The following is a 24,140-nucleotide window of genomic DNA, read 5'->3' on the forward strand; positions in this document are numbered from 1 at the left end:
AGCTTCTCTCAAAAATACACAAACAGAAAAGTATCATGCCCTCGGGAACCTCCTAAGTATCTTTTTGATCTTCCCAAGGTTTGGAACCTCCCCACCACCTACTTCTACCCTGCCCCTGAGAATTCCCACAGCTGCCCCCCAAGACTTGCTATAGATCCCCAGGAACACCTTCTACTGCATTCTCAATGGTGTATCACAAAACATGAGATTTCTTACAGCTGTTTATTTGTTAAAATTAGATTCCTGTAAGTATTTTAAACCCCCAAAGATACAGAAGGGTGAGATGGATTCCACTATACCTGGGGAAACTTCATTGCTGTTGGTAACATACAAGCATCCCAGACCAACCCTGAGCTCTTAATGGAGCTGGCAAGCTCTTAATGGAGTAGCAAGAATACAAGTAAAATGAGTACTAGTGATGCGAACTTTTCTTTTCTTCAGAAAAATAATCTTGAGAAAAGATTTTGACTAGCTAAATTTGAACTTCCCAAACACACTTTGGTAATATTCCCACTCTGAAAATTCAAAACAGAAAGTAATTTTCACCTGTCAGTTCAGAATGTTACTTCATGTTTATTTAAAAAGTCTTTTGTTATAATATATCAGTTCTGATGTCTTTTTACTTTCTTCTCTGGGAAGCTTTAGTTTCAGGTTTTTTTCAGTAATCTTTCTGTTACCTTTTAATTTCACTGGAAGAAGGAAGGGAAGGGAAGGGAAGGGAAGGGAAAAGAACAGCACAAATATAAAAGTTTGGTAAAGTTTTCATGGCCAAAATACTGATGTTAGAACAGACTGAATGCTGTATGTTGATTTCTACCATCAGTATCTGAAGTATAATATCTGAAGAGTATTTGAGGTGATAGAAAATAGACATTATTTCTCCATAAGAAATACAAAGAAGAATCTCAAACACCTTGAAGTGGGTGGCCATTAAGGGATAAAAGGATCAATGGAAGGAGGAGGCTGGGGGAGCCTTTACTTGCAGTCCTAATTTCTAGTTCTCCAACCCCAAGGCATGAGAAACCCATAACATAGTGAGAGCGGAGCTGCCAGAGTTACAGCGGTGCACTTCACTCCCTCCCAGCTGGGTGGTCTCTGTGAGGAGATGTTGCACAGGTAATTAGGTTGGTAATTTGGACCTCACAGCATCTGTCAGTTCCAGTCTTTCCTGAGGCAATAAAGCTTCTCGTGACATAGCAGCAAATCCAACACCTACACGGTAGTGAAATCCCAACTGCCCATATGTCTTGGAGCTTGAGATTTGTAGGCTTTCAAATTTTGTTGTGAGCAAAACAACTTTAGATGCAGCTTTTACAAATCTTCCATTATGCACCTTTCTTTTAAAAAGTAATTTTATTTCAAAACAAGTTATAAACTAACATAATTTTCCCTCATTGAAGAGTTCTCAGGTAATAGCACACTATACTTAAGCGTCTCAAAATGTTCCTCTTCCTTTCTGAATATTTCAACCTCAGCAACTCTCCAATGTCAGACTTGAAGGCCTGTCTAAAACCCAAAGATCCACCTGTAACAAGTTTGTATATCAGGTTTAAAAGATTATCTGCCTTATGCTAGTTCTAACTTGGCTTGTCTGATGTTTCTTCATCCTTTTTGTGGCTGCACATCTTAATATCAGACACATATAAATGTAACACATCCTCAAACCTTTAAATATAAATTTGAACACTTTTCATGATTGAGATTATGCTGGCAGAATAGCTAAAAAATGGGATCCAGACAGGAGATGTATGGTTGCCAAATTATCTCTTCATTTTTTCCATTTCCTGACAGATAAATCCTTATAAAAAAAAGACATGAGGAAGAAATATTTATCTTGCATTAATAGTTTCCTTAAAAATCCTAGATACACAATAACAAAGACTTTTTTGCTCCTGACATCTAAAGAAAGACTTACTTTCTATATCTGTCAACCTTGTCAAATGATAAAGTGACTTTGTGTGTCAGATCATCAGCAATATTCTCATAGGGTAGGTTTGCATTTTATGTTAGATTATATTATCATGATAAGTCTTTCTCTTTTTATTTTTTGCCACTTATGATAACATTTGTTTTAAAATGAAATTTAAAATAAAAAATAGTTTTAGCCTGAGAAATGCATTGGCAAACATAATTACTACCTCAAATGTGATAAAGCCGTATAAATCACCTGTTCATAAATCCTGCATTGTAATGCTCTAAAATCTATCACTGGCCTTTATTACAACTTTTCTATTGTACAGGTGAAAGAAACATTTTAGGTGAAAGAAACAATTCTATAGAATTGTTTCTTTCACTTGATATGAGGCTCGTGGAATTACAAAAAAAAATATCAGAAGTAAAGCACTGCTCATGAAACCTGGTGGGGTATGTAAAAGTTACTGCGCTGTGTATTTTACCTGTAGTTACCCTTTACAACAAAGCAAATCATGCTCTGAATATTGTGGTGGAAAAGAATACATCTTTCATCCAATTAGACATTATATGGATGCCTGGGACTACACGGACTGGGCCCTGGAAAGCAATCACACTGCTCCCAAAGGGATAAGATAATGCTGGAGCATTTAGCTGGTCCTATGTTTATAAAGAGAGCTCAGTAGTTCTTGGGGCTGTTCTGGCCTGGTTTTCACCCCTGAGCTGAGCCAACTGTCAAATGACCTAGCAGGTGATTCTGTTTCACGTCCTTTCTGTTGAGCACCTTTGAAAGAAAGTCTGAAAATTGAATTAAAAATCTATTCCTAGAGATGATTCGGTGAGTTAGAGTTACTACATAAATATCCCACCTGAGCTTTTAAGCAAGACCTGAAACCCTCATAATTAGAATTCACTGTTTACTAAACAAGGTGAAAGATGAAAATTTATTTTCTTGCTTGTTTTTAAGAGGCATAACAACATACAAACAAAATTTGCCTCTTGAATATCTACCTCATTTATTGTGGACACAGCCAGGACAACTGACCCCAAGTGATCAAAGAGATATCCCGTTCTATATGTTGTCATGTCCAGGATATAAAGGCAGGGTGGAGAAGAAGGAAGGGTGGACACTTTCCAAGTTGTGGTGTTCTTTCTTTCTGAGTCATCAGTACATGTAATGGAACCCCAGTTTAGTGAGAATGGCTGAACTTACCTGCTCATGGAAAGTGGTGAATTAATTCCTTGTTTTTGCACTGCTTGTGTGAGCAGTTTTTGCTTTCCCTATTAATTTTTTTTTTAATCTCAACCCAGAAGTTGTCTCACTTTTATCCTTCTGATTCTCCTCCCCATCCCAAAGTGGCTGTATGGGGCTGAGCTACCAGCTGGGATAAAACCTTCAGCTCTGGTGTTACACATTCACAGATACAGTCCAGCTTAAATTCCCCCAGATCAAAAATGCTGCAGCACTGCTTTCCCCCTTGATCACAGGCACACTTTATCAAACACTTCCTCTTATTGAAATTAATCAAATTGGCTGCTTGGAGGAGCTGATCCAGTCAAAATGAAGCCCAGCATAAGAAAGTTCTTTCCATCCCCTTTAGTCAGGTAGTGGTAGAGCCAACACAGCCAGGCTGGGAATACAGGACCAACACTTTCATTTTAGGACACTTGTGAGACAGAAGAGTAAGGTAAAGAGACTCTAAGGGCTTAAGAGACACGTGCAACATTTGGAGCCTCTGATGGCAGGGAGTTCTTTTAAATGCTTATCAGCATTTGACAGTACCAGCAGTCTGTGGAAATACTGCAGGATTGGGCTGTTATTTAACGTTTACAAATTAATACTGCATTCAAGATAATGAATGGCTTGAGCACACATGCTTTCACACACCACCTGTCCATTCCCCTCTCACTTCTGTTGTTTCTTCTCACTCTGAAGATAGCTTGTTAATTACTATGTTTGTATGTAATATGACATGGCCACAGGGAATGGAGAAATGGGAGGGGAGGGGGTGAGAGAGACAGAGACACAAAGAACTTGTGCTTTGAGTAACTATTTCATCTTGTCTCTGGTGGTAAGAGTTTATTGTTCTAACCCCTTGGTCACCTCTTAAAATATATAAAAGGGCAATGACAACAGTTCTTAGGCACTGATGAGGCAGACCTGTGATATATAGCTACACACCACCCTCAGTTTCATCATTCAACTGCTCCCTTTGCTGGCATTCACAACTGAAACAACCAAATGTGTCTATTAGCACCCATCAGATGAGCACTCAGTCAGTAACCAGTGAGACCCATGTGTTATAAAATGGGATGAGTGTCCTGGATAACAACTTATTTCTTAAGTTGCATCATCAGAAGGAAGAAATTATGTAAACTCAGGGTTTTGCAGTAAGATGCAGCATCCAGATCGAAGTTAATGTGGTATCAGTAGGGATTTTTTAAATACCCACAGTGTTTTTTGGAAAACTGCAAAATTTCTAGGGAAATTGATAAATATGGACTTTTGAGAAGTGTGTATTCTAAACAATAATGTTGTGTGTGACATTTATTTCTAAAAGAAAGCACATTAATGTTTCTGCTTCATTGGTAGTAATGATGACAAACTCTTCTGCAACTTTCAGACTAAAACATTTTTCATTAAAATACTGCCATTTCCATGATCTGATGCTTTTCTTTCAATCTTAACAGCGAAAAGGCATTCGACATAAAAATATTAAGTCATTTCTAAGCTATTTGATCAGGAAATATCCCCAAGCAGGAGTATTTGTTTTGGAATGATGTTCTGTTAAGAGCACACTTTAATCTCTGTCACAAGAAGATATTTCCATCTCAAAACATCTGGGTAAATCAAAAGATCTAATTTACATCAGAGATAAGTTTACATAACTTTGTATTTTGTCAGCTGGGACCTAAGCATTTTTCTAGATGCAGGAAACAGAGCATAGGCAGTATTCAAATAGAAAGGTACCCTGAGCACACATTGTGAGTTAACCATGACATCCATTATATGACTACCATATTAAATGGGTGGCACTTTTATTTATTGCCCCAAGTGTTCCCTGTACAGCCTTAACTCAGTACTTAGAGCGCTTCCTGATCCACGCTGTCAGTAATATGAGAGGATACATTTTAACACATCTCAGGAATACTTAACATGAGCACTTAGTCCTTACTTGAACACTAAAACTCACCCTTCCTGGCACTGAACCAAGCTAAAGCTCTAGTAATGTGTATATAATAACAGTATAAACCAAAATATATGCCTTCTGCATATGCTGCACAGGTATTACACACATAAGTTCTAACTAGCAAAAACAAGAGAAAAATTTAAGGGCTTCTGTGTGAACACTTTTTTCTTGCAAGCTGGATTTAATTTCATATGGGTAGTGAACAGCAAATCCTGCTGAGGCTACTAAAACCAGGTTATCTCTCTGTTATATCTGTAACTTTAATTACATATTCGGATCCTGATTTTTTTCCTGTATGGAGATATTGTTTCCACCTGCAATAAAAATGACAGTTAGTAGAGTTTCCCCTTTCTGTCTCCATGTGAATATCTGCTGGCACTTCAAAACCATTAACACAGCAACATATTTCCTGTACTTTTATAGGAGACTGGAGACCAGAAAGATCAGTATTACAATTTTATGCTGCTGTTTGCTTTACCACTTGTGTGCTAACCCGATTAAGGTAGTAAATGTCAATTTGTCCTTCAGAAATTGTATATCTGTGTTCTTTGAGAAAATTTTTCACAGAAATGTTCAATTTTTATATTCAGAGTTCTTAAAGGTTTGAGACTTGAAACTTTCTACACTGTATAAGAAATGGTAGCAAGAAGAAAACCTCACACTTGGTACATTTATTTGTGTTCTTCTGTGATACTTTCTCACTTAAATAAATGAATTAATTTATGTCCACAATACCCTTGTGAGTTAAACATTCCCATTTCCATTTTTGTCTGTACCCATGTAGATGTTCAAAGCTTTTCTTCTTGGCTTGGGAGAGTAGGGAGAGGTATTCATTTGCTGAGTGGATTTCAATTTCTGTATAGAGCAGCTGGAGACTAACCTATATTTTAAAGCCAAAGGAAAGCCCAGGGAAATGTACCATATTTAAATTGGAATATATCAAAGCTGACAGTAAGCAGGCTCTCTTCATTTTCCACCATCTCCTTGCTCTATTCTACACGCCTCTTATATATCCTTAGGTTTTAATTCTTTTTTATTACTTATTATCTATGCTGCTCAAAATATGCTAGGCATTTTTGGAGACATGGAGACAGCTCTTGCCTTGAACAGCATAATGCAATAAAAATGTGTAGTTCCAAAATGCCATTTCTCCCCCTATTACTGTTCTATCTGAGCAGCTCTGAATTTAATGCATTTCTCCTCATCCCCCTGTGCCCCAGGGAAGGACCACCATCTCCACTGTACAGGTGGGAAACCAAATAGATCTATAATGTACACAGAGTAGAGCTCTCAAGCCAGTTTTTCTAGTCTTTGGTCTCATTCTGATGTGATCCACTTGGAAATGGGCTGCAGGGCCCTGCCACTGACATCTGCCTTAGCAGCAATTCTGTGTCATCCTCAGATAATTTTTATAGGGCTCCTGGTGCCACCTGTCTAAAGGGCATGAGTGGTCACAGAAAAATTGATTTGTGGTTGCCCTCTTAAATAATTGAATTAAGACACAAGCATCCTGCAGCTGCTTAGGCTCTGAGCAAGGTAAAAGAGAGAATCAGATTCTAGCTCCCACAGACATTGTGTCTGTCCCCAGAGGTTAATGGACAGATTCTCGGGAAATTACATATCTATCTATCTATCTATCTATCTATCTATCTATCTATCTACCTAATCTATCTATTCCCTTTGAAGGCTGAACATAAATTACTGGGAAAGTCACTGGATGAAAAGTAGCAGGGCATTTCAAAGCCTGCCTTACAAGACCTAGGTAAACTAAGAAGTCAATGAACTATCCCCATCTCAAGTCAGCAGGACACCCAAACACAGCAATCAACTCTGCAGAGCTGTAATATGTAAAGCTGTTTGCACAGGCTGCCTCTCTTTCCCCATTCTCCCCTAGGCAGTAACACCTTCAGTCATGCACTGCACAGCCACAAAACTGAGGCATTTGCAATCCATGGAACAGCTGCCTTTTGCATTTCTCTTCCCTAAATATGTTCCTCTGCCACTGGAGTCTGAAAGTGTTGCTTTTGATTATAAACACCTCCTACACCCCTGTTGAGCAGATTCCCATTCTCCCTCCCAGATTACCTCTGCAAGTACACTGGGAAACCTGCCAGCATCCAAGGTTCCCCTTCCTCCTTCTGTGAGAAAACTGAGAATATATTCCTGAGAATATGGTACAGGTGCAGCTTTCACAAGAAACAGCCCCCACAGTCAACTAAAGTTGCTTTAGTCAGGATGGAGACTTCTTGGGGATTTTCCCTTATTTTCTAAAACCTTAGTAACTGTACACAAACACATAAAGCTCCAACTATTCTGTGATAAATTAACATATAATTAATAACTCTGAGTAAAAATGGTTCTATAAAAGAGATATTTTATTATTATTATTATTATTATTATTATTATTATTATTATTATTATTATTATTATTATTATTATTATTATTATTATTATTATAACAGTACTTACCCTCTTTTACAAACCATTTCCCTTTAAATTAGTAGGAAAAGGAAGAAGAGAAGGATGGAAGAAATAAATAAAATACAGAAAAAACTTATTTGCAGTTTACTGGGATTTGTTTTTCCAAATATCATCACATTCATCATTAAAAATGCTATATTTCAAGAAGACAGACCTGTGTGGTCACATTCCTGTAAACTCACTAGTTCTCACAGATTTTGTTCTCTCATTTGTGTCACAGTCATCTGGATTCACACTGCCAAGTCTCATGCAGTGAACCTGATAATAAAACAAATAATGTCTCCTGCAATCCAGCCTTGCTGGAAGTGGCTTCCATATGCATGTGATTCCAGTGTATCTCTCCCATACTAATGTGAAAAAAATCTTTTTTCTGCTCCACAGCTCTCTCTCCCAGGCAATGGATTTAGCAGGGCAATGTGACCCACTGTCCAGATGTATCCAAGGTAAGGTGAGGTTGCAGAATAAGACTGTGACTGTTGTACAGCCAAGAACATTTTCTTGAGCAAGAAATCAAACACAAGGAGGTCAGCTGGACAATGTAATGTCCAGAAGGGATTCAAACCTCCTGCAACCACCTTACTGCAGTGGCAGTACTTGCAGCTAATATTCCATATGGAACAATAGTCAATGCTGCAGCCCAAAAATACAGTTAGTTCTTCCACAGGATGGTGATCGAATGTTCAAGAGAGACCTAGAATAAAATACAACAGCAGATGACATAAAATAAGAAGTGTTGATATTGGCTAGCAGTAGAACATAATATAAGCAAAACCAAATAAGCAACTGGCACCAGCCCTCTAGACTTAAAAAATTGTTATCAGCTGTTGGAGGCACCACTTCCAGCCATGTTTTCCCACTGTTTCTAAGCAGTGTGCACTCATTCAAATTATGGCACTCTCCCTTGTTGAATAAAGCTTCCCCAGTTCATTCTTCTTCCTCCATATAAATAAATACATATGTTCCATTAGAAAGCGTAATCAGTTACTGCATATCATGATATAGCACATTTAACTGTGTGTTGCAAGCAGAAGACTCCAGATTCAGGGAATTTCACTTAAGTAACTGACAGTTTTTAACATTAAGTTCTAATTACTGATGCTGGTATTGAAAATATTAGAAAGCAAACAATTAAGTCAACACTTTGCCTCCCCCTTCTTCAGACTCAAGCCCAACATCTCTCTTACCACTTTCCCAGTCTCACTATTCCTTTGTTTTGCCAAACCCTTCAGTGAGATGTTGGGTGGCACAGGAGCTCCAGGTCAGTGCCAATTTTGTTTCCCCTTAGCTTGCTGTTTTTCTTCCACTGCTCCTTGGCTCTTACTGCTCTTCTGCCCTGGGAGGGACTCTCCATCCCTTCAGGGGGGTTCCTGCCCCAGTGTGAGGGTCTTCATCTGTGACCCCAACACTGTTCCCTTCCACACCGCTCTCCCACTTTGTCTCCCTTTTCTTCTGGTAGGTCTATTCACTTTTTTTTCCCCTCCCAACAGGGCATTATGCTATCAAACCCTCCTGCTGCTGCTCCATGAACAGTGCTGTGAGATTAAACCCCATTAACAGTTCCACTTGTTATATTTTCTAAATATTTCACATTCCAAGAATGTTCAGTGGCCCTGGAAGTCCCATGGAAGTCAATGTGACGAAGTGCTCTGCTTTGCACTCCCAAACAGGGGTTTACCTATCTCCACCATTTGAAGAAAAAGGTAGTATGCTTTTTTTCAGGAATTTTGTGGTTGCTAACCCCACAAAAATGAAGAGCCAGAATCATGGAGGACTGGAGATGCACAACAAAATTTTAGGATTTGCTGGTATGGTTTGAAATTAAATTCTGAGCTGCTAGTGATGCTGAACAGGATCTGCTGTAAGGGAATCTAACTTCCTTTTATCATTGAAGTAGATGTGGAGCTTAGGGACATGGCTTAGTGCTGGACCTGGCAGTGTTAGGTTAATGATTGCACCCAACGACCTCAGAGATCTTTTCCAACCTTAATGATACTGTGATTCTATGAAAGAATTCACTACCTTAATCTGCCCTGAATTTATGTGTTGCATACTAAACTATTTATAACATCAAAAAGACATGTAAGAAATGACAACTAGACAGCTCATCCTACTAAAGTATCTACTGAAATCACATTAGTGCTTTGGTTATTAAGCCCAAATAAATATACTGCCTGGCTTTGTCTGGAGAATTTTTGAGGTTGACACTGCAGGACCAGTGACAATTTCCATCTCTGTTACCGTGGTTACGGTAAGAAAAGACTGTGCACTCTTGAAAAGATAGATCTCAAACATTGAATGTCCCAGTTCTAGCTCTTGATTAGTTTAGATATTTGTAATATTTTTCTTTAATCCTGGATTGTAATCCTAATGTAAAATACAAGATTCCTTTTCCTGTGTGAAAAAGGGGTTTGTTTTTTCATCACTGAAAAAAGCATTTTTCACCATTTGAAAGGAATTTTTTCATTTCCCTGCACTAATTATATGACTAGCAAAAATATAGCAAAAAATTTGAAAGTGATCTCTGTTTACTTTAAGTCTCTCAAAAATTAATTTGGACAAGGTCAAATTACATACTGTGAGGAGAAATATCAGTATTCTTTCTGAAACAAATATGCCTGAATGATGTTCTGCACATGAGCTACTTTTAAGATTCTTTTACTAATAGTGTTTTTAAATTAACAGAGAACTTTGTATAAAGCATGAACATGATCTAATTAGTGTTGACCTTACATTTATGATACTAATAATGAATGGAAATTATATGGTCAGGCAAAAGAATAAAGAAAAATAAGCTACTATACCTCTAGGCTATGGTTTCTAGAAGCCAAAACCTCTGATAATTATTTTTCATTAAGCCTTTATTTTAACAGGTAATACCACAGTGAAATATTAGATTCATTTTGACATGAAAGTTAATTGCATTCAAGCATTTGCAGGATAAACAGTAGAAAATTGTAAAATTTAAGATAGGTGTATTTGTGTCCAGGCTTTGGTAGCAGAATGGCTACAAGGGTGGCTTCTATGAGAACCTCGCAGAAACTTTCCCCATGTCCAACAGAGCCAATGCCTGCCAGCATGCCTGCCACAGGACAAAGCTGGGCCCACCAGCAGCAGGTAGCACCTCTGGGGTAATACAGTTAAGAAGAAGAAAAAAAAAATGTGCAGCAGCATCCAGAGAGAAAAGTGACAGTGTGTGAAGGGATCAGCTCTGCAGACACCAAGGTCAGGGAAGAAGAAGAAGAAGCAGGAGGTGCTTCAGGCATCAGAGCAGAGATTGCCCTGCAGTCTACAGTGAAGCCCTTGGTGAGGCAGCTGTGCCCCTGCAGCCCATGGAGGTCCATGGTGGAGCAGAGATCCACCTGCAGCCCAAGAAGGAACCCATGTCAGAGCAGGTGGGTGCCCAAAGGAGGTCACACCCCATGGGAAGCCGTGTCCTGGCTTTGTCCCTGTGGAGACAGAAGCCCATGCTGGAGCAGTTTGCAGGCAGAACTTGTGACCCCGTGGGGCACAGACAACATGTGATGAACTGACAGCAGTCCCCATTCCCCTGCGGTGCTGAGAGGCAAGAGGTAGGTAAAAGCAAGAATAAAGCTGAGATGGGAAAGGAGGGAAGGGTAAGGGGAAGGTTTTTTTTAAGATTAAGTTTTATTTCTCATTATCCTACTCTGATTTGATTGGCAATAAATTAAGTCAATTTCCTCAAGTGGAGACTGTTTTGCCCATGATTGCAATTGTGGAGTCATCTCTCCCTGCTCGTGTTTCAACCCTTTCATTACATTTTCTCTCCCTTGCCCAGCTGAGGAGGGGAGTTATAGAATGGCTTTGGTGAGTGCCTGGAATTCATCCAAGGTCAACCCACCACAATAGGACAAAGAAAAAATGATAAGGACTAAAGGAATACAGTTAGAGAAAAGAAAATATGTATCTGGAGTCAAATCAAATATAAAATATCAAGTCCAATCAGACGACAAAAAGAATTAGAAAAATTCTATCCCAAGATTCAGCTGAAACAGGAATAATCAAAATGTTTGCTACTTTACTTTGTACAATAATCCTAAGCTAATAACAGAAGGATCACTGTTCAGAAAATTCTTAGCATCTCCTGAGATAATAACTATCATCAAGTGAAAGGCCAGTATGACATTCCTAACTCCTTCAACTGAACATAGTTCAACAAATCTACTGGCAGGTTGAAAAAGTGTGAACATAACACCTGTTGTGTTTAAGTACACATATGCTAGAGCTGTAACAGCCCACTAAACAGGGCCAGAGCACAAGCTCAGCTGCAGCTGGTTCCCTTATAGGAGCACTTAATGAGCTTTCATGCTTCCAGATAACAACTAGACATAGATTTGAACACAAAATAGGCCAACGAGATCCTCAGAGGTCCTGCTTTGTGTGGGAATAAAGTTTAGGTATCAGGATACAAGTTGTGCCAGCTAGTTACCCTGAGAGCCAAAATGTTGTTTATTTTATTTACCAGGATGCATATAGTCATGGAGTTTCAGAGCAGTAGGGCATAAAAGTAAATCCATGCCCTTCTGTAAAAATCCATTGCAAATGGTTTGAAATCCATGAGACTTTTCTGTTTTGCTAAGGAGTAATGAATGAAAAAATACTCAAAAGCAAAGAAAAAAGAGCACTGGTGGTTTTTTTTAATAGAAAGCTTAAAATTTACTAAGAATGTGTGGCACATCCCTCAGGAATCACTTAGCTGACATTTCATTCACTTATGCTGATGTTTAATTCTGTGTAATGCTTTCTGAGAAGACAGGATTTTATTCAGCCTGTGCTTCAGTGAGGAAGTTAATTTAGTGGAGGAAGGGGATTTTAACCATTATATTCAGCTAATTTTGTATAGGAAATACTGTCATAATACCAGGAGCTTCAGGAGAGATGCAGGTTGATTTATAGGTACTGTAAAAACAGATTCTAATGAGTCATTTTAAGACTACCTGGACACAAAATTTGCCTCTGGATTTGCACATAAGACTACCCGAGTAACTCCACTGACAAAACAGCACCTTCAGCCAGTCACATATTAACACAGCTCACAAAGTGGTCCACAGGACCCTCTGGATATCCCAGCTTAAGAGTAGAAATGGCAGTTTTGTCTAGTTCTGCCACTGGCTGACTAACTAACCTTAGACAAAATATTTAATCTGGTTTCACTGATCCATTGCTGAAAGAGGATTTCCGTCCTTAACTACCTGAAATCTATGTATGAAAATGTGTGCAATTATATAGCAAATATGTGTTATTATATGGTAAATATTACTATAACAAACCATGCAAAGGAAAACTCCTTTTGCATGTTAACTTAAGGCTAGGTCCAAATACTCTTGCAATGAGTTTCTATTATGCTTACTTTACAATAAATCAACACCAAAGCTCTCAATACTCCAAAACCTTGAGGAAAACTATGGAACAGTTTGACCAGTTCTGAGCTTTTCTGGTCTGTACTTACATTCAAAAAAGGACTCAGCTGACCAATTGCAGCCCCTCCTCTAATATGCATTAACCTAAAGCTGCTGAACAGCTGCCAACATGATCTCTGTAAAGCTTCATTGCATTCCCTGCTAAGTCTTCATTTTGTCACTTTATAGCATTTGTAGATCAAAAACAGCTCTCCAGCCCTGCCTTAAGCAGTGGATAAAGCAATTTCCTCTAAGAGTTTTAGGGTATTACACCCAAGTGCATTTCTGAAAAGTCTCAAATGGAGCAGATAAAAGGGCAAGCAATGGATATAAAAAGAAATAATTTCAACTTGATACCTGGCAAAAGGGGGTGATTTTTGTGTCTGTTGATTTCACAAATCATTAAACTTAACAGCAAACATAAAATGAATATTTCCTGCCCATTTTTTGAATGTGGAGGCGTACCAGGCACTTGTAATGTTCTCCTATGTGAGTGGCCATTAGATTGAGCATTGCATGGAGGGCAACTGCATAAGTGCTCTCACAGCATCATTGCCAGACACCAGATGCAGTTGTTGTGGCCCCAGGGCCAGAAACCACAAGTACTTACTGTGATTGCAGTCAAAGGTCTTATCTGTGTCCAGGTTATTCTTTTCTTCTCCAGCAGAAAACATCAGTGATTCAGCTTCACTTAAACTATACAGTGCTTATATAGAAGATGACATCACTCACTTTCTCTACATTTATTTCAAGAAATCTCCCTTTAATGCACTCCTCTGCTTTGCTGTGCCACTCCTCAGCTGATACAAGGCGCTGCAGCTGGGTGCCTTTTTCACCTGACTCCAGCTAGCCTGGCGCACTACCTGACAGGGAGCTATTTTTACAGATGTTTTTCCAACTTCCTTTTCTTTGAGAGTAGCTGTCACCAACAGTATATTGCAGTAAAGACTTCCTCAGGCTGCACTTCAACAAGACAGAGAAAGTAATGAAGAACAGGTCCTGGACTCAACAGCCCACATTTAAGAATACCCAACCATGACAGTGCACAGTACTATTGCAGTGAAGTTTAACCCTTATGCCCAAAACTGGCCTGAGCACCTTGCCCTCTAGGCATCTGCTGTATAAACACTGGGATTCTCATATTTGTAGCTTCAGATGTTTGTCATGGTGATTCAATCAACACTAAGGAGGAACGTCATTGTTTCTTAGAGTATCAGCTCCAATGCTTCAAAGAAAAATGCAACTAAAAAAGAAACTGAAAAATTACCTTAAAATAGAAAAGCCAGGATACAAGAGTTTGGAATCCTCTATAGAATCACATTTTAATGAATTTAACATTGAGTCCTGCCTTTGATGCTTTTGATTAGTAAATAATAATTCCCTCATGAGCTTGAGTAAACAAAGGTCAGAAAAATCAGGACCATCATGCTGGTTCTAAGACAGAAGTATCCTTTCTCCTGAGGACCAAAAATTGATTTTTTCAACATCTTGTACTTATACTAAATCAATCAGTAATACAAATTAATATTAAAAAAAATTAAAAGCAATTTTTTAAAAGTCAAAATCTCTTTATTCCCTTTATCCTTGATAGTTTTGCTTTTCTTGGCAGTCTTCCAGATTTATATTTCCTGCTCTTTATCAGCAATCTTCTAACAAGAATAGTTTTGACAGACTGAATAATATAAAACAGTGCATGCTGACAATCAGATGAATTAATGGACAAGTATTGGTACTTAAAGCTTACTTTTAATACTAGCTCAGACTTGTGTTACAGCAGTGAAATACTAAATCTCTGTGGACAGGAACAGAAAGTGTGCACATTGGTCACACATCATCACATTAGCTCTAACATTTCTGTTACTTTGCTTTTTATGAACTATCAAGATCCTGCATGTGGTATTTCAGTAATTAAGATCATGTTTCATGGAAAAATTCCTTCTGAATATGGTGATCATACCATAAGGCACTTTTGAATGTTATTTGTTATTAAAAAAAAACAAAACAAAACAAAACACCACAAGAAGGGATGAGTGCTAGAAAGTACTGACTGCCCTGAGTTAGTCTTTGTAAGACCATTCCCTGAAATTGCTTGAATCTCTAAAATTGATTCACTGTAGGAAAGAGAAGCAGATATACCCATGAGGTTTTGATTCAGAATTTGTAATTCAGCTTTTGCTCAAGATTTGATTGGAAAAAACTATTCCTGGGACTAATCCAGAGAAAATCTAAGTTTTACAGAGAACCCCCTAACTCACTCTGTCATTTGTACTGACGTCAGTGACAATTTGTGGTGCGAATTCCGCTCAGTGTCACTTTAAATATGTTGCAGCAATTCTCATTGGGAGCCCCAAGGTCCTTTCACAACACAATCCACTGATTTCCCAAGATTTGGCCTATTAAAAACAGACTATGAAATCAATAAGCTGGATCTCAAAGTGCACATTTTCATTTTTATTTCCACTAAGATGATATGAGACACAGACCGTAAGGCTCAGCCTGGCTCAGGTAGCAGCACTGCACACAAGGGGTGGCAGCTGCTGCGGGTGTTACATGTCTCAGAACTGGGCAGAAGCAGCAAGGAATAAGCAGTCCCTTGCATCTGACAAGTTAAGGAGCACTTGAAAGACATCACAAGTTTTTCTGTTCCTTCAGCAGCAGTCAGGCCAGTGCCCCTAACCCCAGGAAGGTCACACACTGATAAGTTACAAACTACTGACCAGCCTCCGTCACTAATTCTGCTGGCGACAGGTTTGGCTGATTTGCACTCGTAATCATGCAGGCTGCTATGCAGCACTAGTAATATGGGAACTAATGAGGCAGCAGTTGCTTTGCTCAAATTATTCCCCATCCTTCCCTTCCAGTGGTTGCCTGACTTAAAAAGAGAGGCCCTGAAGGCACAGAACATGCTGGATTCCCATATATCAGGGCATCGCTTAAGCAGCCATCATCCCTCTCTAACTCTTGCTGCAACATCCAGCAAAATGCACAGCTACTTCTGAACTATTTTGACATATCATTAGCTTTACAATACAGCTTAGATTTCAAGCATAGCTTTTAAGCACAGATTGATTTATAGGCATATAGACATATGTTTTTTCCACCAAAAAGAAACAACTTGATTTCTTTATTAATCAGTCTTTCCAAAGATGTTGTTGAGATGTGACTAAATAATTCAATACAGTATCAGGAAGGAAGAGAGTACTGAAGGACTGGAGGCCTCTTTTCTAAAAGAAAACTGCAGCTAGGACCTGAGGCATGGGACATAAATTTAATACTTATTTTGATAACTTGAAGGCAAATAAGGTTTCCTTTGCAAATACTGGCTTACCAAACAGGCATGCAAATACTCCAGGGTAAACACTCAACAGAGCACATGGAGAGTGTGAGTTATGAATATACTACAAAATAAAAGGAGCAGATGTGTATCTCTGGTGCTCATTGGAACAGTGAGCCTTCTGACTGCAGACATGCAGCCACTTGGACATTTTTGGTATGTGTTTACACCACTGGAAAAGCACAGAGAGAAACAATGGATAGCCAGTCAGTGTACAAGGATGAGACAAATGATGCTTTGAGCAAAACCTACAGGCACCAGGAAAAAATGCTTTGCAGCCTGAAGGAGAAGTACAGGATGGCATAGTTTCCTGACTATGGTTTTTTAACTTTTCCTGAGGTTATACCACAGAGGTTAAACCAATGAGTGAAAAGCCGAGCAGCAAAGCAAGACATCAAACTTTTCTGTCTCACAAAGAATCATAGAATCACTAAGATTGGAAAAAGACATATAAGATTGAGTCCAACCATTAACCCAGCAGCACTGTGTTCACCACTAAAGTGTACTCTCAAGTGCCACATCCACACACCTTTTGAATGACCTGTATATCTCCTGCACCATCATCTATTTCACTTCTGATTTTGGCACTCTATATCTGTGACCTTGGAGCAGAAAACAACTCTTAGACTAAAAGACCAGGAGATGCATTTCTTCATGTAAACCACACAATAACCCCAGATTTAGTGATTTCCTCCTCTGCCCAAGTGGCTTGAGAATAAATTTGATTCATAGTATTTTTCACTAATACAAAACATATCAACAAAAATCTCATGCAAATCTCTTAAAAAGCCAGTTATCCTGGAAGTAGGGATCTTGTAAGTCCTCTAATCACCTAGCTAGCAAAGTCATCCCATACCCACACACATCAACACCTTTCAACAAGTTTATGATTGCATGCAGAACCCTCCTGTATATACATAAAGTATATAATAGACATGTTACATATTTGTGTATCTCTGTGTGTCACATAATTAATACAAAACCTTGACTCTAATGTAAGACGTGGTACTTCAAAGACCTGCTTCCAACTGCATTTTATGGTACTCAGGTAGCTGTTACCTGTACTCTGTCCACCTCCACATTGGTATTCTTAGATTTGGTAACCTTGCTCATGTTTCCTTAGGCTGCTCCTGATGACTTATTGGTATTTCTAGGCCCCATTGTGCTGATTTGTGAACAGTGTTTTCCAGTGCTCATTTGTTGGACTGGGCTAAACAGGGCAAGGGATGTCATTGTTATTGACAGGGCCCCTACTGTACATGGTGGCTGCTAATAGGAACCCACACAAATCATGTGAAAAACAGTTTAACCTTGGCTCCCCTAGTCCGTACATTTCCACAGTACTTGCCTCGACCCCAGCCCTCCTGTCTCCTCTGCTCAGAACATGCAGGTTGTGGGGCTGATGCAGATGGACTCTGCTCTCTTCTGGTGAAGCTCCCCTGCCTCTGCCCTCTGCCCTCACTCTCCTGCTCTGCAGTACAGGTGTGACTTTGCAGGCAGCTGCACAGTCCTATGGTGCCAACATAAATACATACTGAGAGCTATGGAGTGGCTCTCTTAGGGTTGGTGTGTTTGTTTTGCCAGGTGATGCACATTTGTGGTATTAATTGAACTTTGAGAAGAAGCAAACAACCTTCTGGGAAATCATGCAAGAAGGAGTGCTTTTTCTCATCTTGAACTTTCCACTGTAATACTGTTTTTCTCATTTACCACAGAACGTTCAGAACCAACTGGGAGAAGTTTTTAAGATGTTTGTCTTGTCAGAATAAATTTCTTCAATGAGTTTATAACTAGTTCTGCACTGGACTATTATAAGCAATATGAGTTTACCTTTGACTGGCACCTCAAATTTGATACAATTTTTAAAAATTAAGATCTTTCACACTTTTTGCTATAAAGAGCAGCTCGCTTGCTTTTTCAGATTAAAAATGTTTAAAGTAAATTACCATTTGCAAAGAGGATACCAAAGTTGACTTTGCATTATGGTAAGCAAAACAGCAGCAATGCCCATTCATTCTGAGATGCTTTACAGGTCAAGGAAATAAAGTGCTCCTGTTTCAGACTTAAATTATGATGGGGCTGTTCAGCCAGAGACCAAAACCTAGCTTTAACGACATTTAAAACACAAGAGGGAAAGAGAAAAAAGAAAAAAAGAAAAATAGGGGAAAAAAAAGAAAGAAAAAAAAAAAAGAAAAAAAGAGGAATCAGTGTTGCCGTTTCTGAAGGTGATCAGTTAGAACGTTTAGGCTTTTCTCCACGAGCTGGCAGCCCTTTGCTGGCGGGGCCGGGCGCTCCGCCCGCTCTGCCGGAGCCTGTGCGGAGGAGCAGCGGCCCCGAGCGGCCGCACGGAGCCACCGAGTCCTGCGAGCATCCCCAAAAACACCTGCTGGCATCATTTAACCGCTCCCGGTCGGCCGCCAAAACCAAAACAAAACAAAACAAAAATATTTACCTTTAAACCACCATTTTGTAGAAACGCCTCGTTTTAATTCTCCTTTCAGACCTCTGAGAAAGCTCCACGTTAGGTTCAAAAGTGCAGTGTGAATTTGGTGTCTATTTTGGGAAAACACGTGGAAGCCTGGATATTTAAACCTGAATCCAGCAGAAGAAGGCAAAGGAAATTAATTATGTGTGCACACACAAAAGACCTGGAAATAGCACTGCTTACCCAGTGATTTTAATATCTTTGTTTTCATAGGGCTTGGTTACACAGCCTAGTACAGTGCACTACTCCCAGGGCTAAGGGTAAGTATTCTTCATCTCTTGCTAGTTTTTCTTAGAAAAAAATGCTGCTTTATCCTTGCTCAGTTTTTCTGCTACCCAGCTGCTCTGCTCAGTGAGGTCTCAGAACTTGTTCATGGAAACTGAAGTCCTCTTTGACAAATTGCATTTTTTGACAGAACCAAGTTTGCCCGACTGTCAGACTGAGACAGCTGGAATGAGGGATTTTTTCAAAACGTTCAGGACTGACAGGCAAATTATGTCATGAAATAGCATCATATTGAGGCACAGCATTATAATAAATAAATTCTCATGAAATTACAACAGTGCAAGCATTCTTGCCTGAGAACAGTCTTCACAATTTTAAGTCTACTCCAGACTGGAAACTACACTGATTTGACCACAATCCAGTTTTATCTTGTGATGTATTCTGCATCATAATATGGAAAGTCACACAGAAAATGCCTGAATTCCTATAAAACAGTGCTTTATATAACATAGAAAAAGTATTTTACAATATTTTGCATGCTTAACAATCACACTAACACACAGCAGAATTCATTGAAGGAGCTTTTTACATTCCCTCATAAACAGAGAAGGAAATTAAATATTTTAATGCTGTTACATGAAGTGATTATCCTTCATCATCTGGGAAAATGCTCTCAGTTCTGGTCATCTAATTCCATTGGATACAGCAGAATTTAACAGAAGTCTTTGCAGAAGTTGCAATATTCCAAGAAATCAGTCTTATAAAACAGTAAATTATTCCACAGATCCACGCTAAAGCTAAAGGTTAAATTCCAACACAACAGGTAACAGTGCTGTAAAACCTGCTTGGCACAGTTGAAACTTGTACAATACAAGCTACAAACATAAGTTATTAGAGAGGATCTGATATAGGTTAAGGAATGTAGAGGACCACCTAATAAAGACCACTTCTGTGGGGCTCATTTCTCATCATACAACATTAAAGGGCAATTGGTGCCATCAAAATGCAAAACAAGGGTAAAGGGATTGTTTCAGCTGAAATAATATTATTCCAAGGGCTACAACCTCAAACAGTGCATATGCACCATACTCAGACTGGGGGAAGGCATTTCCCCATGAGCTAGTCTTCAGAGAATTCTGGCACTTTCAGCTGACTCTCTGGCACCAGACACTGCTGAAACAGGACATCAAACCTCAGGCTTGGCACAGTATAGCAGATCCTGCATTCCTAAAATTCCTGTTTAGTGTGTGCAAAATAGGATCTACTCAAATGCTCCTGCTGTGCTTACAAAACCGAGGATCAAGTCTAAATTAGGCAGTAGAGTTTGGCAGCTGTATTTAAGCTGAGCTATGTGTAAGCTCAAAGTAAAATTCTACAAGATAGTGGTGCTTCTACTGTCTTGGAAGAATGCATGCAGCTCCAATGGCCAGCATAGGCACAACGACAGAATTGTGTGAAATTGTTTATCAATGCAGTCCCAAATTAAAAAAAAAAAAACAAACATACAATTTACTCTATAAAATTCCATGTAGGGTTTGAAATTAATTTCAGAAATTATTAGTACTACCTATATATTTCATGATGCATACAGAATTGAAAATTTGCTTTACAATCTAGCCCATCAATTCAAGCCACTAGAAATTAAAACCATGAATGAATAGATGAAAATAGACTATACAAAGAAGATTGAGGCCACCTGTCATGTCAATACCTGTGTTCTCAGAGAGGAAATGCTTGAAAGACAAACCACAAAAACTTATATGGAGTACAAAACACTTTCCATTACTTTTTGTTAACTGATTTCAAATGTGAATGAAATCTTATAGTCTACAGACTGTATCTGAACTAGATAGAATGAGACTGGTTGTGTTACAATCCCCACCATGACTCAGGGAAAGAGTCATCCAGGCTACTACTACATCCATACACTTTTTTGGGGGTTGTTAGTTCAGCTGGCAAAGTAAGGCAATGGATCTATTCTGCATTCCTTCCTTGTAAAAAAGCTGGCTCATATAACAGTATTTCTTACTATAAATATAAAGAGAGTGTGGGCAGGAAATTCTCTCTGTGTTAATATTTATTTCAATATTGCTTTAAGAGATCCTTCCTATTTATTTGTACTCTGATGTACCTACAAATCTTACTATCGACCATTATACCAGGTATTGTACAATTGAAGAATTGCAAGACAGCTTCTGACTCAAGGTGTTTACTGTTGAAGACTGAAATGAAAAATAAAAACATATTAGGGTTAACTGCATTATGTAAAGATGCTTCTTCAAAGTATCTTTAGGTTATATATAAAAAACAGGAAACAAAAATTAAAACTATTTGTTTTGTAACTATCAAAGCAATAAATATTTTTATACATTTAATAAATATAAAACAGAAGTCTGCAATACAGTTTTGAACTTTCTGAGACACTTTTTTTTTCCATTTTTATCAGTTCAGTTCTCTTACCTCTAAAGTGGGAAAACTTTATCAAAACTGGCAAACCCATCTTTGACTCATGTTATTCTTTCTGCAGCATTTTGATAAGATTAAGCAAACATCAGTGTGGGGTAAAATTAAGCATTCATTGTTTTCTTCACTTTTTAAATGCATATTTTATGTGAAGGTACAAGATTTTCCACTAAAAAAGCAGATGAAAAACACAGAGAGAGAAATAATGGATAGATATGTGCTTCTCAGATATCTTAAAATCTACATATAGAAATTTAAGCCTGGAAGTTAAAGCTGAACATAAATACTCTAACTAAATTCTGAAATAATTTTTCCAAAGCCTCTGCAAATATGTCAAAAATTTGTTATAACTATGTATGCACAACAGCTCCATTACAGGTGCTATGTGATTTCAAAAACAGATTATTCTGCATGTTCTCTTAACCAGAAGAACAGACCAATGCCACATTTCCATTTTTCTAGTGTTCTTTTATCAACTTTTGCAGGTAATTTTCTCCAAATTCCCTGGACAACAGTCTTTTTTTTCCTAGTTAAAAGACCAGTTTTAAACCCCAAGACATTAAAGCACAGGAAGGAAAAGAAAATGGTATGAAAATGTCTTCTAAAGTCCTTTTAAATTTCAATTCCAAGCTTAGAAGTAGCTTTTCCATATTTAATCAAAAGCATTCAGGTGTCTGCTCTCAGAGAATTTAGCAGAGAATCACATTCCTACTATCAGCAAGTTGCAGTCCTTCCAAGTGCTTTGTGCAGTGACCTTAGCAACTCAGAGGGCTGAGGAATTGAGGATTCTGACTGAAGCAGGCTCTGACTTCATGAAGCATGGTCTGAATTCTCAAAGTATTTAAAATCAGCACTTACTAACTGCAATGTAGTGAGCATCATTACACTCTACTATTTCTGAATTTAATTTTTTCTTTCCTCTCTTCAAATAAAATTGAATATAATCAATTGAAAGGATATTATCAAAGGAGGCATCAAAGAGTAACATTTTTAAAGTAAACAGTATTAACTTGTCATAATTTGGTGTTAATAAAAAAATCAGGCTATTACAGTGTAGAAAACAGAGTAAATGTGAAGTCAATATAGAGAGGAAATATGTTGGAAGTTTACTCTGAATATAAAAGGAAATAGTATTAAGAAGATCATGTTCAGTAAAGAATATCTATTACAACATCATGTAGCTCTTTATTTTGTGTGGCTCTTTTATGACAAAGTCCAATATGCAAGCCTTGGCAGAAAAATAACGCCTAATTAAAATATTTGTAGCTGCAATTGCATTTATCTGAAAGTATCCCTGTATAGTGTGAGGACCCCATTTGGGTGCCAAAAATAGGCATCTAGTGCCATTTGAAACAGCTTATTATTTTTGAGATATCCACATGTCAGATATGACACATGTCTCCCTGGGACAGCAGTTGGGGGACAGATAGGACAGCATTTTGGAAGCTTGAGACCATGCATCTTAAATGTCACTATTTATCTATATTTGGTCAATTGATTCCAACTTGAGTCATACATCAAATAATTGAGAATAATTACCAACTGAAGTTTCTCAATCAGGCAATAAGGAAGCAATTCTATGTACATAAATTAATAACAAGCCATTATAAAGAGGGTTATAATTAAAGATGATACTGCATGAAGTTTGAAAGTCTAATTAGAAGTCTAAAATTGTTTCCTGATAAATGTTTGAGTTCCATTTCGTCCCCAATTAGTCGAAAATTTTCAGTTAAACCACCTCTGATGATTTTTAAACCTATAATTGAAGAATCTCATCAGCAAATTTCCAGATTTAAGCAGTAAGCAACTGCACCTCTTCACTGTCATGTTCAAGATAATCCTCCATGAGAATGAGGATGGTTGGATATCAGAAAAATGTTTTTCACCCAGAGGGTGGTTGGGCACTGGAACAGACTCCCCAGGGAAGTGGTCACAGCACCAGCCTGACAGAGCACAGAAAGTGTTTCAGGGCTCTTAGGCCCACAGTGTGACTCTTGGGGATGGTGATGTGAAGGGCCATGATTTGGACTTCAATGATCTTTGTGGGTCCCTTACAACTCAGCACATTCTGTGAAGGTAAAAATCCAAATCAAATTAAAGCATGATTTAAGAAACATTAATGTTACAGTAATTCTTTCAAGGCAAGATTTTGTCTCCAGGCAATTAGCCATTCTGTCTCCCATTCATGTAGGATTCTGACTGAAGCAGGCTCTGGCTTCATGAAGCATGGTCTGAATTCTCAAAGTATTTAAAATCAGCACTTACTAACTTCAATGTAGTGAGCATCATTACACTCCACTACTTACTAGTAAGCATCACACTTACTACTCCAGTTACATTCTGTAGACACTGGAAACGATGCATGAGACATGAAGTTACCTGGTGTGCACTTCACCATAACTCAACATTTATTTATAGTTTTGGAGCTATTTGTAATAGTAGTCCTGGTTACCATAAGCAGAGAGAAACAGATGTTCTAGGACATGACACATCCTAATCTGTCACAGATATAAGATTAGAAGATCCATATCTTTTCCACAGTAGACTATAAAGGCAATATAGACAACTATCTCTAATGAAGACAACTGAGTTACAGATTATAGAATCATAGGATGGTTTGTGTTGGAAGGGAA

This window comes from Molothrus aeneus, chromosome 3 (genome assembly GCF_037042795.1).
Source record: "Molothrus aeneus isolate 106 chromosome 3, BPBGC_Maene_1.0, whole genome shotgun sequence".
NCBI lineage: Eukaryota > Metazoa > Chordata > Aves > Passeriformes > Icteridae > Molothrus > Molothrus aeneus.